This window comes from Sceloporus undulatus, chromosome 3 (genome assembly GCF_019175285.1).
Source record: "Sceloporus undulatus isolate JIND9_A2432 ecotype Alabama chromosome 3, SceUnd_v1.1, whole genome shotgun sequence".
NCBI lineage: Eukaryota > Metazoa > Chordata > Lepidosauria > Squamata > Phrynosomatidae > Sceloporus > Sceloporus undulatus.
The window spans coordinates 211,434,274-211,451,236 of NC_056524.1; the positions used below are offsets into that span (position 1 = coordinate 211,434,274).

Genomic DNA, 16,963 nt, shown 5'->3' on the forward strand with positions numbered 1-16,963 from the left:
GGAAAATCAGTATACAAAGAGATCTTGTAGCACCTTGAGACCTCTTTATCACACTACACTGTTACAGCACTATATTCCACTGTTCTGTTGTGTGGCATTCTAAGGTTTGTAGCTTACAAAGGCCCAAAAGCTCTGACTGAGAATTCTAAATGCCCATCCCTCAACTGCAAATCCCAGGATTCCATGCAATGTTGCCATGGCATTTAATGTGTAATATAACACAATAACAGTGTGGTGCAACAGGGCCCTTTTAATTGAAAGAAGCTGGAAACACAAGTTTTCAGAGGTTCAAGTCTATGAAAGTTCCTGCTACCAGCTTCTTTCTTTCCGTTTGTTTCAAAAGTGTCACAAGATCCCATCGCATTCTGACACTAAAGTTGTCAGAGTTTAAGTTGGTGGTTCCCAAATTTTGGTCCTCCAGGTGTTTTGAACTTCAACTCCCAGACTCCCCAGTGAGCTTGGCCAACAGCCAGGCATCATGGGATCTGAAGTCCAAAATATCTGGAAGACCAATGTTTAGGAATCACTGGTTTAGGTCATCTGCAGATAGCATTTGTGGAGGTCAAAAGTGTATAAAAACAAATACATATCTTTATTTATGGAATTTAGGAGATTACTAAAAGCACCTTTTAAACCAAGATTACACCTGGAAGAAAAAGTGATACTTATTGCAGTTAGGGCATCTCTTTTCATTAATAGTGGGAAACTCATCTGTGAGCTGTCAATAGCACAAGTGTCCAGGTGCAAAACGTTGCTGCCAGGGCAGGTCCATTATTGCCAGTCATGTGGTGACCATGTCCTCTATTTCCAAACAACATGATTACTTTTTTAATTTCCTATTTCTTTTCTTTTCTTTATTACTAACCTGTGTAGCAGAGCTCCAGAACTATGTCAGTTAAAATAATTTAAAAATAAATAAATACTGAAATGAAGTATGAGGCATGGAGGCAGGGTTAGAGGACTCACAATGAGAGTGCAATGGTGACAGCAGCCCCAAATGTGTAATTTTGAAGACATGCAATACTGGGGCTCTGAATGCAGTATGCTTCCATTTGTTCCCCTAATGCAATTGCTGCAAGGGCTCATGTGATAAAGCCCTTAAAAACAACACAGCAGGTGATTTAGTTATTAGATTTTAAACATCATACTCTCTTTCACTCATCTTAAGATGACTCACACCCTTACAGTCCTTCAACTCAAACTATCTTCCCTCAACCCTGCCCTAGGCTAACTCAAAAACCCTTTTCTAACTGCTCTCTACTCAAACTCTAGGCTAACAAAAACACCACTCAAACTGAATTTCCAATTGTCATTAACCTTCATTCACCTGCCCTATACAAATCTCCTCAGACATTCCAACAATCAACATTTACTCCAACATTCAATTCTCTCTCCCTTCCAACAGCTATGTATTCTAACATGCACACAATAAATTAAACAACATTTTCAAATGCAAACCCATGATATCACAGTGTACCAGCTGAAGATGAGCCCAGGCACTCATGGAGACTATCTGGACCTCCAGTGACAATGATGGATGTACGTCTATTCCCAAATGACTCATCTACTTCCGCATGGAAAGAGCAACCTATTCAGCCCAACCTATCCAGAACACTTACCCAGTTTGCAGACCTGAGAGCCATCAGTTTTCATCTTAATCATGATTCAGCTACTGTGTACTAGTCCCGAATATAACATTCGGTGTAACCAGCCCAATATAGCATTCAGGAATTGGACCAGCACCTGCATAGTCTCAGTTGTTCCCAATAACAAAGAGAAAGAGAGATGAGTGTCATCAGCATACCAGTGGCACACAACCTCCAAAATTCCTCCCCACCCAGTGGCTTGATATAGAAATTGAAGAGTATGGAATACAAGACAGAATGTGCACTACACCATGATATGCAATATCAAACACACAGCCCAAATGTATTTACATATATAGTTTCATATGGTTAAAGTGAAAATTTGGTAAAATTTGATGGTTTTTTAAAAAAAACTTAAAAAAATTTTAAAAATTAAAAAAATTAAAAATTATGCTAAAATTTAAAAATTTAAAAATCTGGGACCTCTACTTTCTCCTCCCACTGATCCTCACAAAAGGCAGATGTCTGAGGAGCAATAGTGTCACCTTAGGGTGTCATCTGTTGTGGTCCGTACCCCTGATGCCACTGCTGTTACCAATAACATCAAAAACTGCCAAGGGACCCAGGAAGATCTATATGGTAGCATCCCACTGTTTTTCATGTGACAGAGTGTAGTAGAGTCTCCTTTTTTGGAGGTTTTTAAACAGAAGCTGGATGATCATCTGTTGGGTGTACATTGATTCTGTGTACTTTGATTCTGTGTTCATGTGGCCCTGCATGGCAGGGGGTTGAACTTGATGGCCCTTGGAGTCTCTTTGAGCTCTATGATTCTATCCATCAAGGCAACCAAGTTTATCTTGATGCCACACCCTGGCCTGAAACCAGGGTGAAATGGGTTTAGATAAGCATGTTTGAAAGTACGCAGCCACCACCTACTAAAGCACCTTGCCTCCAAAAGGGTATGCCTCAGTTAATGAAGTAGGTTACTTGGAGGACCGCCTCTCCCCATATAATCCGCCCTGCACACTCAGGTCAGCCAGGAAGAACCTGTTGAGGGTTCCAACTGCAAAATATGCATCGACTTCGCAAAGGGCCTTTTCTATCTCGGCCCCCAAAATTTGGAACACCCTTCCCGATGAGCTCCACTCCATCACCTCCCTGGATCTCTTTAAAAAGAAACTTAAGACCTTTTTTTTTCCATCAAGCTTTCCCCCATGTGCTCTGATATCATGTGATTCCCCCCACCATATGTATTTTGCATCATGGCTCAGCTGGCTTTGATTTGGTTTAATAGTTTTTAAATTGTATTTGTAATTTTTATACAGTTTTATTGTTATGTATATATTGTATTTTTATTCTGTACTGCTGTATTGTTGTATTCTTTTGTTCTGTACACCGCTTTGATCAATGCGGAAAAGCGGTATAGAAATAAACTTTATTATTATTTATTATTATATGTGTGATGGAGTACTGAAGTAATATCTCAGTTAATGAAGATACAGGTATACTCAGTTAATGAAGTAAATCATAGAATCATAGAATCGTAGAGTTGGAAGAGACCACTAGGGCCATCCAGTCCAACCCCCTGCCATGCAGGAAATCCAAATCAAAGCATCCCTGACAGATGGCCATCCAGCCTCTGTTTAAAGACCTCCAAAGAAGGAGACTCTATCACCTTCCGAGGGAGTGCATTCCATTGTCGAACAGCCCTTACTGTCAGGAAGTTCCTCCTAATGTTCAGGTGGAATCTCTTTTCCTGTAGCTTGCATCCATTGTTCCGGGTCCTGTTCTCTGGAGCAGCAGAAAACAAGCTTGCTCCCTCTTCAATATGACATCCCTTCAAATATTTAAACAGGGCGATCATATCACCTCTTAACCTTCTTTTCTCCAGGCTAAACATCCCCAGCTCCCTAAGTCGTTCCTCATAGGGCATGGTTTCCAGACCCTTCACCATTTTTGTCGCCCTCCTTTGGACACGCTCCAGTTTCTCAATGTCCTTTCTGAATTGTGGCGCCCAGAACTGGACACAATATTCTAGGTGGGGCCTGACCAAAGCAGAATACAGTGGCACTATTACTTCTCTTGATCTAGACACTATACTTCTATTGATGCAGCCTAAAATAGCATTGGCCTTTTTAGCTGCCGCATCACACTGTTCACTCATGTTCAACTTGTGGTCTACTTGGACTCCTAGATCCCTTTCACACGTAGTTTCTTTCAGCCAGGTGTCACCCATCCTATATCTGTGCATTTTATTTTTCCGCCCTAAGTACAATACTTTACATTTCTCCGTGTTGAATTTCATTTTGTTAGCTTTGGCCCAGCTTTCTAGTCTATTCAGGTCATTTTGAATCTTGATCCTGTCCTCTGGAGTATTAGCTATTCCCCCTAATTTGGTGTCATCTGCAAATTTGATAAGTATGCTCCCAATTCTGTCATCCAGGTCATTGATAAAGATGTTGAATAGCACTGGGCCCAGGACAGAGCCCTGTGGGACCCCACTGGTCACTTCTCTCCAGGATGAAAAGGAGCCATTGTTGAGCACCCTTTGGGTTCGGCCGGTCAACCAATTACAGATCCATTTAACAGTTCCTTTGTCTAGCCCACATTTTACCAGCTTGTTTGCAAGTATGTCATGGGAAACCTTGTCAAAGGCCTTACTGAAATCAAGATATACTATATCCACAGCATTCCCTTCATCTACCAAGCTGGTAATTTTATCAAAGAAAGAGATTAGGTTTGTCTGGAATGACTTGTTTCTCTGAAACCCATGTTGACTTTTTGTGATTATGGCATTGCCTTCTAGATGTTCACAGACTCTCTGTTTAATGATCTGCTCCAGAATCTTTCCTGGTATTGATGTCAGACTAACTGGACGATAATTGTTGGGATCCTCTTTTTTCCCCTTTTTGAAGATGGGGACAACGTTTGCCCTCCGCCAGTCTGCTGGGATCTCTCCTGTTTTCCAGGAGTTTTCAAAGATTATTGCCAATGGCTCCGATATTACTTTTGCCAGTTCTTTTAATACCCTTGGATGGAGTTCATCTGGTCCCGGAGACTTAAATTCATTTAGATTAATAAGGTGTTCCTCTACTATCTCTTTACTTATTCTGTGCTGAAATTCCCCTATTCTGTCCTCTGCTCCATTATCCTCAGGTTGAGCACCCTTTGCCTTTTCTGAGAAGACTGAGGCAAAGAAGGTGTTGAGTAATTCTGCCTTTTCTCTGTCACCTGTTAACATTTTGCCATCCTCTCGACGCAGTGGCCCTACCATTTCCTTCTTCTTCCTTTTGCTGCGGACATATCCAAAAAAGCCCTTTTTATTGTTCTTAACCTCTCTAGTGTTTCTGGGCATTACTTCTTTAGGAGAAACTTTGATTCCAGAGTCAGAAATAACATGGAAATAATAGGGAAAGGTTCCTACACCTCAGAAAAGAACAGAAACCTGAACGTGTTTTAGCAAACTTTTTATTCAGAACTAAAGATAAGCATGTGTGAAAGGAAAACAAAACAGATTAGGTAAGCTTCTATGAATAAAAATATTTGGAATCTTCTCTAGAGGCTACTTCAAGGCTTCTTCCAAAATGCACCCAGGGATGATTTTCTTTCTTTCTTTCACCACTCTGCACTTTTCTAATAATTTCCATTTGGAGGGCCAAATTTATAGATCTATTCTTTTTAAAAAAAATAGCTGATGAAGCCTATCTGTCCTCCCTTTTTCTCTCTGTTTTGCTTTTCACATCTGCTTTGTAAGGGATTCCAAAGGCAGGTGCTGTTTACTTGCCTGTTGTAAGAAGACACACATGGCTAGTGTACAATCAAGTCCTCTTCAGGAGACATAACACCCTTTTTAGGCTCTTCAGGTCCTCAAGAGTTCATAACTGAGTAGAAATTTGAACTCTGGCCTTGCCAGACAAATATCAAATCTTTGTCCACTTGTGCATCGCACTTGTTATCTGTAGTAAACTACAGTTTTCACCGAGACCAGTTCCTGGTAAAGTTCAATTTTTAAACAAAAATTGCCAAAATACCCTAGTCAGGTCTAGTTGTTTTTTTGTTTTGTTTTGTTTTGTTTTGTTTTTGTTTTTAAGTAGTCATGCTGGTTGGAGTATTTGGGGAACTGTACTCCAAAAAAGCAATCTTTCCATGGTCTGCTGCAGATCTACACCAAATGTAAATTTAACTGGGCAGAGGTGAACCTGATAAAGGAGGCAAAAGTTTATAGAAAGGGACCACTTAACTGAATTCAGGAGGTTTTGCCAATTTACATCTCCTCCTAGAGATCCAGCGTATTTTCTCTTCCCTCTTGCTACTGTGCTCTGGCTCATTCCCATTAATGCCTTTTCTTCAAGAAATAGATTGCAGAGATTGGGGGGAGAGGAGCGCGGAAAGAGTCTGGGTGATGGGAGTCTCTTGATCAAAGTCGGACTTTGATGCATCCTTGGTTATTTCCCAATGCCTTTTTTCTCTTTCCCCTTTCTTCAGTGTACCAGCTAATAGAGTTGTTATCCCTGTTAGTTTAAGGGCCATTCGAATTCTATTAGAATATTAAATTATCCAGCTTTGTGCTGCCGGCAGTAACTGCTACACAAGGTCGTATGTTAGGCTGACAGATAAGCTGTCATTCCCTGTCTAAGTTAGCTACATTTAAGAGGCAACATCTTTGTTTTATCTGAGAAAAGAGAGAGGGACGTGGGATTGAGGAGGACCAGAGGGAGCCAGAGCTGTCGTTTCTTCCCCTTCCAATCGCTGGCACAAATCACGGCTCTGCTGACAGCCTCATCCAACCTTTTCTTCCACTGAGGTTGGTAAATGTGTCTTCCTTGTGTTTGATCGTCAAATGGCTCCCTTTATTGCATTTGTCATGGCCAAGATTAAATTTCTCCTACAGTTTGCCTGCTTTGTGAATCAAGATATGGTGCTGTGCCTTGGAAGAGCTGGTTGCTCTTGCTGAGACTTAGAAAAGTTACTTTTTTGGGCTACAACTCCCATCATGACCAACTAACATGTGAAACATTTAGCTTTCATTTTGCAAAGGTGTACCCCATACATCAAATATTTTCTTGTTACTGGGACCATGCCAGGAATATTAATATAAAATAAGAATTTGAGGAACTGCCTTAGACTGAATTAGTTGATAAGTCAATCTAGTACAGTGGGACCTTGTTATCCATTGGGGTTTGGTTCCAGGGCCCCTCATAGATAACAAAATCCGTGGATGCTCGAGTCCCATTAAATATAATGGCACAACAAAATGGTATTCTTTATATAAAACAGAAAAGCAAGGTTTGCTATTTGGAATTTGTACTTGTGGGAAGATTTTCAAGCTGTGGATGCTTGAATCTATGCATAAAAAAATCTGTGGATAAGGAGGGTCGATTGTACAGTATTTTAAACTCTGACTGACTGACTACCCCTACCTGGAGGTCTGTGACACTTATCATCCAAGTAGTAATCAAGCCTGACCCTTCCTAGCTTCCCGAATGAGAGAAGACAGGTTTGCTCAGGTTGGCATACTTGTTTTACTCACACAGACTTTAAATTGTACAAGAGTCACATAACAATTTCTCAGACTGCAATTGTGCTGGAGAAATAATCCAGTTTGATCCTGCTTTAACTCCCATGGCTCAACTCTATGGAATCCAAGGATTTGTTGTTTGTTGTAGCACCCAGAGCTCTCTGACAGACATGACTGACAGGAAAAGTCACTGGGTGATTTTGGGCAAGCCACACTCTCTCAGGCTCAGAGGAAGGCATTATAGTTGGGGCTACTAAAGGATTCAGGCTGTAATATTTACACAGTTTAGAAAAGATTAATCCATTTTGTCAGCAAAAGCACTAGGAATGGAAGCTCAGAAATGTGACTAGCAGAATTTCAATTCCAGAATCCATGGCAAGGGTTATTAAGTGGAAGTAGCCATTAAGAAATAATAAGTCAAGTTGAGGCTGATCAAGTCAGAAACAATAACAAGGCTGCCACTGAGCATGTGCAAAATACTTTCCCCTTCACCCCCAAACAATTGCAGTTTCTTCCCTTCTTCTATAGTCAAAACTAAGTAATATGGTTTATAGAATAATGGTGCATTTTCCAATAGCTTAATACCTCACATATCTCTTAAGAAATTAAACATTTATATTTTTTGGCTAGTAAACTATAACCACATTTAGAAATAGAAAGCAAATATTTGATTGCCATAAAACTCTGCAGCAAGCAGTCCCCTCCTGCCTTCTGTACCCCAGGATATATCAACTTGAGTCAAAAGTAACTAACTGTTGAACTTCCCTCCATGCTTTTAACACTTGCTTGCATACACACTGCAGAAATTATTTGGTTTGAGACCACTTTAACTACCCTGGATCAATGCTACGGAATTCTGGGAACCAGAACAGAGGGGTATGAAACAGGATTATTTCTGCAGTGTGGGTGCAGTCTCTGCTTCTCATTCTCTCCAACCCACCTTTGTTTTGTTGTCTCTCTCATTCCTTCTTTCAAGCTCAATTTGGACATCCACTTTCCCACCACCCACCATGATTCCAGTGATGTAGCTTGGGAGCTGGGCAGCTAGCTGGCCTTGACCCCTCTGTTGTAGGGCTGGAATCTGCTGAATGGTTGCAAGCTCCTCTGGGGGAGTTAGAATTTCAGAACTGTAGAAGGTACTGGAGCGGAAGGAAGGCAGGATGTTGTTAGCGCAGACAGCCCTGTCCTCCCCCATATTGGTTTTAATAATATATTTCATTTATTGAACACAGGCATTTGCAACAGATTTGAAGACTAATCCTTGGCTCAAATCTGGCATCCTGTTGCCTTTAGCTAAAAACAACCTGGATCAGTGTTGTAAGGGATTTGTGTTACAAAAAGAATTAAACTCTTTGGCTTCTGAGGTATATCAACATAAGATAGCTTTAGATTACCTCTTGAGTGGCCAAGGAGGTCTTTGTATTTGGCTAAATACAACATGTTGCCACTATATAAACGAAAGTGGATATATAGAGACAGATGTAGGTAAGCTGCACGAAATAGCCAGGGATGTTAGAAGAACATATACCCCTGCAGGGCAGGATTGGATGTCCTGGCTTACGTCATGGCTACCTAATTGGAGAGGATTGAAAGAGGTGTTTATAACTACAATGGTAATAGTAGTGTTCATTTTATTGATATGCATGTGCTTACCCTGTTTATTGCAATGCTTGCAACAAAGAATATTAACATTGGGAAGACAAGAAACTGTAATGTTGATGAGACAGAATGAATATGAGGTTTTAAGAATACAAAATAATGCATACTCAAATGTGATAGATCAGTCCTATCATACCTTACAAGAAAATGGGGGATTGTAAGGGCCGTTTTTGATAAAGTAAGATATGATAGGACTGAGATAGGAAAAAATGGAAAAGTACTGCAGCTTGGCAAAACAGAAGTAACAGAGGAAAAAGGAAGTAACAGATATCACAAGACAATGAGTATGAAGGAACTGCTTACGCATGCATTTTGCAAGCTGTGAAACAATAGAATGCCTACGTGACTGGGAGCATGTATACTTTATTTTTGTAACACTGTTGAAATGTATAAATATCGAAGTCTTGTGGCCAGTAAGGTGTGGCAGTTTTTAGACTCTTGAGTCTGCTGTCACCCCGGCCGGTAATAAACCTTGCTATCCAGGAACCTCGGTCTGCTGTCTCTCTGCATCTCCAAGCCCGGTTATGTGAGGGGTCGCAAAATCCCTTACAGTGTCACTGCTGCATAGCAACTTTTGCAGTTATAGCGTGCTCAGGAGAGCCATCCAACCAGCTGTCTGCAATGTATGCAAGACTAGACTGCTGCATTTTAAACAATTGGGTTTAAAATGCATGAAAATGTCCTAAATCTCACTCAAACTTCCACCGCCTACAACAGGTTCAACATGAGAAACTTAATAACATCTTAATAACTTAATAACAACCCAACCTTGAGTCCTATTACCTTTGCTTCTCTAAGCAACTAATGTCTCACAGAGCTATAGATTAATTTTCTTTGGTCATCAGAGCTGTTATTCTTTAGCAAGGGTAGATGTCATGTCATTGAGGTGTGAACCCACTCCGTAAGTTCATCTACACTTTAAAGGACTTCTTAAAACAGAGCAGATTCCAAAGGGTCATTTATGTAGAAGCAACCAGCTACCACTGCTCTACATCGAGAAATCAGTACATAGCTGTGACTTGCTTGGTCCTGATATGTCCTATGGCAGTGGTTTTAAATTTTGGTTCTCAAGTATTGTTGGACTTCAAGTCACAGATGTCCCAAGCAGCATGGGCAATGGTTAGGTATTCTGTAAGTTCTAGTCCAATAATACCTGGGGACCCAGGTTTTGGCATCTTATAGTGAGACTGCCTACAAAAGCATTATAAAAGAAGGAAATGACCATCTTCCCTAAAAATTTATATGGACTTTAGCTCAATCTAGAGTTGTTATTGCAGTGAACCCCAAAACCAAGAGTGAATGAGCCCACAAAAACCTTAGTTGTGATCAAACTATGTTCCCTCACACCTATCCTTTCTCTTGTGTATCTCCAAACAGCATGAGGGGAAAAATGTGGCCTGTGAACCGTATGCCACTCCTGAAGCCCAATTTTGTGGCCCATGAAACCCCTCACTAGCTGCCCAAAGCCCTTAATCCCATTTCTGAAAAAATGACATGATCTAGGAGCAAACACCCTGGAACTCATTCCATCACCATTTTGAGAGAGGCTGCAGGCAAAAATGAAGGTATTTGGGCTTACTGTGGGCTGTGCTATCAGGCTCTGTCATCAGTTCACAGCATCAGAATTACATTGTTCTCTTTAATGCCATTTGACTTTCCTTGATAGCAGTTTATTTTTGCGCACATGCCCCAAGATGCAATGGATTATGCAGGTGTTAAGTAACAAACAAATCAGATTATTGTCATATGCAAATACATATCACCTGATTTCAAATCATTTTGAAGACCAATGTACTTGTATATCATCATACATATAAACAAAGATATTCATATATACTTAGAATTCAAAGATATAGCTGTGTTAGTCTGCAGAGTCAGTATGTAGAGAGATCTGTTGTAGCACCTTTGAGACTAACTGAAAGAAAGAAGCTGGAAGCATAAGCTTTCATAGGCCCCGTTCGCGTGGTGTGGAAATAAGGTAATTTTTAGAAATGCCACGATTGAATCTCTCTGTGGCATTTGATTGCCAGGATCGATTCTATCTGTGGCATTGATTTGCCACAATCATGGCATTTTACCCTGGGATTCCATTCACATTTGCCAATGGGGTAAAATGTCACGATCCTGGCAAGAGTGGTGGGAGGAGGAAGGGAGGAAGAGTGGAGGTGGCTGAGGAAGAGGAGGAAGCACAAGGGCGGAGGGTGCAAAAGATCAGGATGACAGAGGAAGGAGGAAGAAGAGGAAGCAGAAGGATGGAGGGGCCAAACAGAGCCAGGATCGGGGGGTGATAAAGGAAGGAGGCAGAGGAGGAGGAAGCAGAGGGATGCAGGTGCCAGTGGGGGCAAGATCAGAGTGAAGGAGGGAGAGGAGGAGGAAGGAAGGAATCGGATGGGAATGATTTCCAAGTCCCCATTGGCAAAAAACCAGTTCTTTTGAAAAGAACCACAAGAAAATCCATGCCAAAAAACCCTGGGTTACGGGGGATTTACCCCACACCTCCCCAATTCGGGTTAGAAAGCCCCGGCACAAGTATGGACAACCGACCCCTCAATTCAGATGAGAAAACTCAGGCGCAAGTATGAACGACCCCCCAGTTCGGGTCAGGAAACTCCTGCGCAAGTATGAACAACCCTCATTTGAATCAGATTGGTGCCCAACTTAAAATGTAGTGTGAATGGTGCCATAGACTTCAGTCTACATCCTCAGATCCTTTTGGTGGAGTGAAAGCCAGGGACAGACATATACAGTCATCCTTCCATTTGTGCGGACTTTGAATCTGCATCTTTCGCTTATTTGTGGGGCCAACGAAAAGACTTAAAATGGGGTGCGTGCCCACAAGAGCATGCCGCTATTCAAGCCAATAGGATCTCCATTTTCACAGGGGGTCCAGAACAGATCCCCTGAAAAAATGGAGGGGTGGCTGTATATGCCATAAATATGTGAGAATGTCAATTCAAATTCAAAACCCTTTGTGTATGGAAATGAAGTTGCCAGTCCAGTTTTAACAATGGTCTTTTGTGGACAAAGACGTAGCCATTGGATATAGAAATGAGATGACAAGACCAGTTTGGCCTTGAAAACTAGCCTGCAGGTGGGGAGAATAGATGAGTGTAAGACACCCCTATGAGGATGAGGTCAGATAGTACTGAAATGTGCATAGTGAGCTAGGAAGCCATTGTCCCTGTTCAATCCATTGCTGAGGGACTGTAGTTTATGGATGAATTTCAATTCTACTGTTTTTCTTTCCAGTCTACCTTTCTAGTTCTTTTGTTCAAGGAACACTGTTCTGAGGTCCAACATGGAATGCCCAAGGAGATTGAAATGTTCTGCCACTGATTTTTATGTATTCCCATTCCTAATGTCTGGGCTGTTTGCCCTATACATCGGCAAACAGGCCAGTCCTTGCACCAAAAGATAAATGGACATAAAACAGACATTAGGAATGGGAAGTCTACGAAAGCTTATGTTGCCAACCTCTTCCTTTCATTTAGTCTCAAAGGTGCTACAAGATCTCTCCACACACATATACTTAGTTTAATCCCAATCTATAGCATGGTTTTCCTCACTGTTATTGATCTAAAGGGTAGGTGGTAAATAGAGGCCTATTGCCAAAGAATTAGCTGATTAGTTCCAACATGTGAAATGTACACACATGGATACATGCCGATTTCAGTTGTCCTTAACATTTGTAGTTGTTTACTTCCTTGTTTAATACCAGAATTCTGAAAAATTGCTTTTTCTGGGATAGTTGTTGTTGTTGTGTGCCATCAAGTTGTTTCTGATTATGGATCTTGGCAAGATTTGTTCAGGCAAGGTTTGCCTTTGCCTTCCCCTGAGGCCAAGAGTACATGACTTGCCCAAGATCACCCAGTGGGTTTCATGGCCAAGCTGGGAATCGAATCCTGGTCTCCAGAGTCATAGTCCAACATTCAAGCCACTACACCAAGTCAAAAAATTTCCAAGACAGCATGGGCAATCTTCTCTGTCTTTTTACTAATGTCTAAGTTCTTTCTACCACCTAGCTTTCATTTAGCTTCTTCTATTCAATCTATACTATCCAAGATGTTTTGTAACCACCCTTCCTATGCGTTCCTGCCCCTTAACATCTTTGCCTGCTGTGACCTCTTGCATACCTAGAACAATGCTACTCTTGTCCCTGGGGTCTGTGTGAGGTTTTAAACCCATACAGACTGACACTATTCCTCTCCCTTCTAGGAATTCTATGAGAACTTGTTTTCTAAACATTCCATCCCTACTCAGTATTACAGGCTTGAGTAGTGTTTGCAATATAGATTTCTTTATTCTCCAAGGTTATTAAGAAATATTGCATATTAAATAAAAACATATTTCGATTCAGCAATTAAAGAATGCATTCTGACAGCAGCCTTTGATTTTTGTTTTTGACAGGGATAGCAATGTATGTTCCTTCAAGTTGCCTGTTAACATATGGTGACCTCATGAATTCCATAGAGTTTTCTCAGGCAAGGAATATTCAGGGTGGTTTTACCAGTTCTTCCCTCTGAAATATAACCTACAGCACCTGGAATTCTTTGGTGGTCTCCGTCCAAGTACTAACCAGAACTGTCTCTGCTTAGCTCCTAAGATCAGACAGGATCTGGTGCCTTTAGAGTACTGTAACAAAATGTACCATGCAGTTAATCCAGGTTTTATCTTCTTCCAGTACCCTGACAGCACAGTCTTGTAACTTTTGACTATTCAAAATCAATGATGTCGTCAAAACAGGACTTTGGGGCAAAAGTCAAGGGTGCCACTCATGTAGAATGAGCATGGGGCCCAAATATAGGAGATCTGACTTAAAGCATTTTAAAATTACCCTCTAAAGGAGAAGCATGTAAGACCATTAAGTCCAGATTTTAAAATTACCTAAATGCATCACTGCTCAAAAGTGAGCTCAGTTGAGTTCAGGTAATTGTTACCTGAACTCAAGCTGCAAACCTGTGTATGCTTTCTCGGAAATAAGCCACAGTGGATACAGTGGAGCTTCCATCCAAATAAACATGTATAGGACTGCGTTTACAGGATCAATTTCATATCTGAAAACCCTAGCCATTTTGTCAAGTGGTGTAAACCCCTAGAATGTAACTTCTTCCATTGAAAGTTCTTTTTCTGCCAACAGAGAAGTTGCTGAACATTTTGCAAGTCTGATGAACTGAGGTATCAAAGTCTTTTAAAAATAAAGAAAAGGAACATCAGTTGCAGAATCTGGTTGAAACATCAATCCTATCATATGAGCAAAGGGGCAATGCTGCCAAGCACACCTCTACCCTGCTCTATACTTTGCCCATTAGCTACCATTGTGCAACTTCTCTAGTTCACTGTTAACAAGGACCTTTAGGGGGAAAACAACTTTAAAGGAAACATTCTGGTACCACTGGAAGATCTCAACACTAGAGGTCCCCCCCTCGTCTTCTTTCATTCTCTTCTTAATGCCTCTATGTAAATTGTGAAATACAGTCCTCCTTTACTATTCAGTTTTGAGGTGGGCTTCTTTCCTACCTCTACTATCTGTCTTGTTCATACACATTCATAACATTCAAATTTATAATGTAATCTTACTTGCCGTTCCATATTTATGAGAGGTTTTGATGGGTGTTTCTTTATGTGATAATATCAGGCAGAATGCTAACCCATTGCCTCAAACCACTGTAAAGTCGTTTTCTTACATAATTGACATCGGCATATTCTTTCATTATACAAGATTTAGCACGCATCTGCTCCACCATTGCGCGGCAATAGATGACTTTTTCCAGAGCTTCCTATTATCAATTCAAATTACCCCCATTTCCCGAAGCTACTGTATGGATTTTACAGTTGACAGTAAGGGAAAAACACAGGAGCATAATAACTCTCTTAAATTATTCAGGCCTAGTTAAACCCAGTTTGGTCTCAACTGGAAAGTGGATGCAGGCGGGGAAAGAGAGGAGGAGGGAGGGAGGGAAGGAGTGTGAAAGGGAAGGAGGGGAGGAAAGCAGAAGAGAAAGAACTCAGCCTATCATTGGTTATAAAATTCAGCCATCTCCACAAGTGAATTATGAGATGTGCCACCTGCAAAAGAGGCTGGAGGTCTTTAATCAAAGTGAAAACTCTGTCATATTACAACACGTTCCTTTCAGTTAAGGTAATTGGGTTCAGCAAGAGGCTAAGAGGAAAAGTTGGGGATGACACTGGCGTCGATCATCTTCTACCTCTGATGTTCTTGTCCTTTGCAGTGGTAGAAACACTGCCATCCTCCCATCTAAGCTTCCTGTCATCACACCTGTCTTTTGCCCACAGTCATACAAGTCAGGAAGATCATCAGTCACTCAACCACCATTTTGTTTGTATCCTCAGGAATGGTCGGCAGGAATAAATGTTGGTACAATTGCATTGTGAAACATGGAATAAATCTTTCACCACAAGATCCAGTATATCAAAAATATCTTAAATTTATTCTTTTGAAAAGTAAATTTTGATCTCCTATGGATGCAAGAAACAACCTGAAAACATAAAGACAGGATCAGGTGCAGGATGACAGGATCATCCTTGGAGGTGCAGGATGGAGAGAGAAGGAGAGGAAGAAGAAGAGCAAGAACTAAGGGGATCCTTGTAATTAGGGTTTTATCATTCCCTCCCAAATCCATTTCTTCATGAGAGAGCAACTGATTTATTAGATTTATTCCCTCCAAAAGGAGCCAATAAAATGAAGAAAAAACATACAAGTTAAAGACATGAAACAGATTATCAAAACAAAACAAACAATTCACTTTTATAAAGGCAGCACTGGGCTGGCACAAAGGTTCATTTCACAATAGCAGTAGAACTGCTCAAGGCCTGCTAGAAGAAAGCTGAAATGGAGTGGGAAAGTAATTGCTTTCTCTGTGCCTCTCCACATGCTGTTGTAGTACTTCCATTCTCTTCCCAAGGGAGATGGTCATAAAAGCATGCCTTTTGTCATGCTAGAAAAATCCATTTTGGCTTTCTTTTTTTATGTGATAAAACCCCGAGTCTCTTCTTCAAGGCACCTACTGTCCCAGATATGGGAGATTAGTGCACAGCTAAAAAACGTGACTTACCACTGCAATTTTAATTTGGATACATCCGGCATTGCGTGACTATTATTTGTTACTTGACATTTTTAATCTGTTGCCTGCTTTACTTTATTGTATCCTTTCCTGTATTGTTACGTATTATGTATATGTATTATGCTATTATTTCTTAGATTGTACACCATGGGCAGGTTTACTTTATCTATTTTATTGTTTGTATATACAGCGCTATGTAAATCTACAGCGCTATATAAATAAAGCATAATAATAATAATAATAATAATAATAATAATAATAATAATAATAATATTTATCGCATGCATTTTGCTGCTGATGCCGCTAGCCCAGAATCTGAGCTCAGCCAGCTGATTTGCAAAGTTGGGAACTTCCCCATTTTGAAAAGAGGCTGGCTAAGCTCAGATTCTAGACAGAAATCAGCTGGGCTGCATCTGCCCGGCGATGTTGGCAGCAAAATGCATGAGATAAAATCTGGATGTATCCCAAATTCAAATTGAAATCGGCAGCAGTAAGTTGCATTTTTTAGCCGTGTGCTAATCTCCATTATTTTCTTCTTTTCTTTCTACTGTTCCTGTTACTCCTCAGCATGATTTCTAGTAGGACTTTTATTTTAGGGTATCTACTTTTATCCTACGAAAGACCCTTCCAAATGACATTAGGCATACATTAACAATATTCTGTTCCTGGTGTCACTGAAAACACTTTTTTGGGACAAGCATATCTTGACAAAAATTGAGTTCTGAAATCTTTTGTATATGCGATTTAACTTATATACAACAATTTTTTTTAAAATGTGGAGTGGTTTGTAAATCTTATAATATACTGTATAAAACAATTATTCTAGTCACAGAGTACAGGTTTCACAATCAGCACCTTCTGGAACTAGTGGCATCACTAGGGTTAGCATTATCCAGTGCAGTAAGTCATAAGGCCTCAGAGGGAGCAATCAGGCAGACCCAGCAACATCAGGGACTACCTGAAGGAAGAGGCTCCTCCCTCTTGTAACTGCCATCTTGGCCTCAGAGGGAGCGATCAGGCAGACCCAGCAACATCAGGGACTGCCTGAAGGAAGAGGCTCCTCCCTCTTGTAACTAGGGTTGCCATTCATCAGGACCTCGAAACCGGGACAAATGTAG

The 16,963-nt window shown here is 40.8% G+C and overlaps 1 long non-coding RNA gene across 3 annotated transcripts in view; it reads right to left on the reverse strand.

Moving 5' to 3' along the window:
* The window catches only part of LOC121924856, a 52,898-nt gene that overhangs the window by 10,022 nt on the left and 25,913 nt on the right, over positions 1-16,963 (reverse strand). The window lies entirely within an intron of this gene.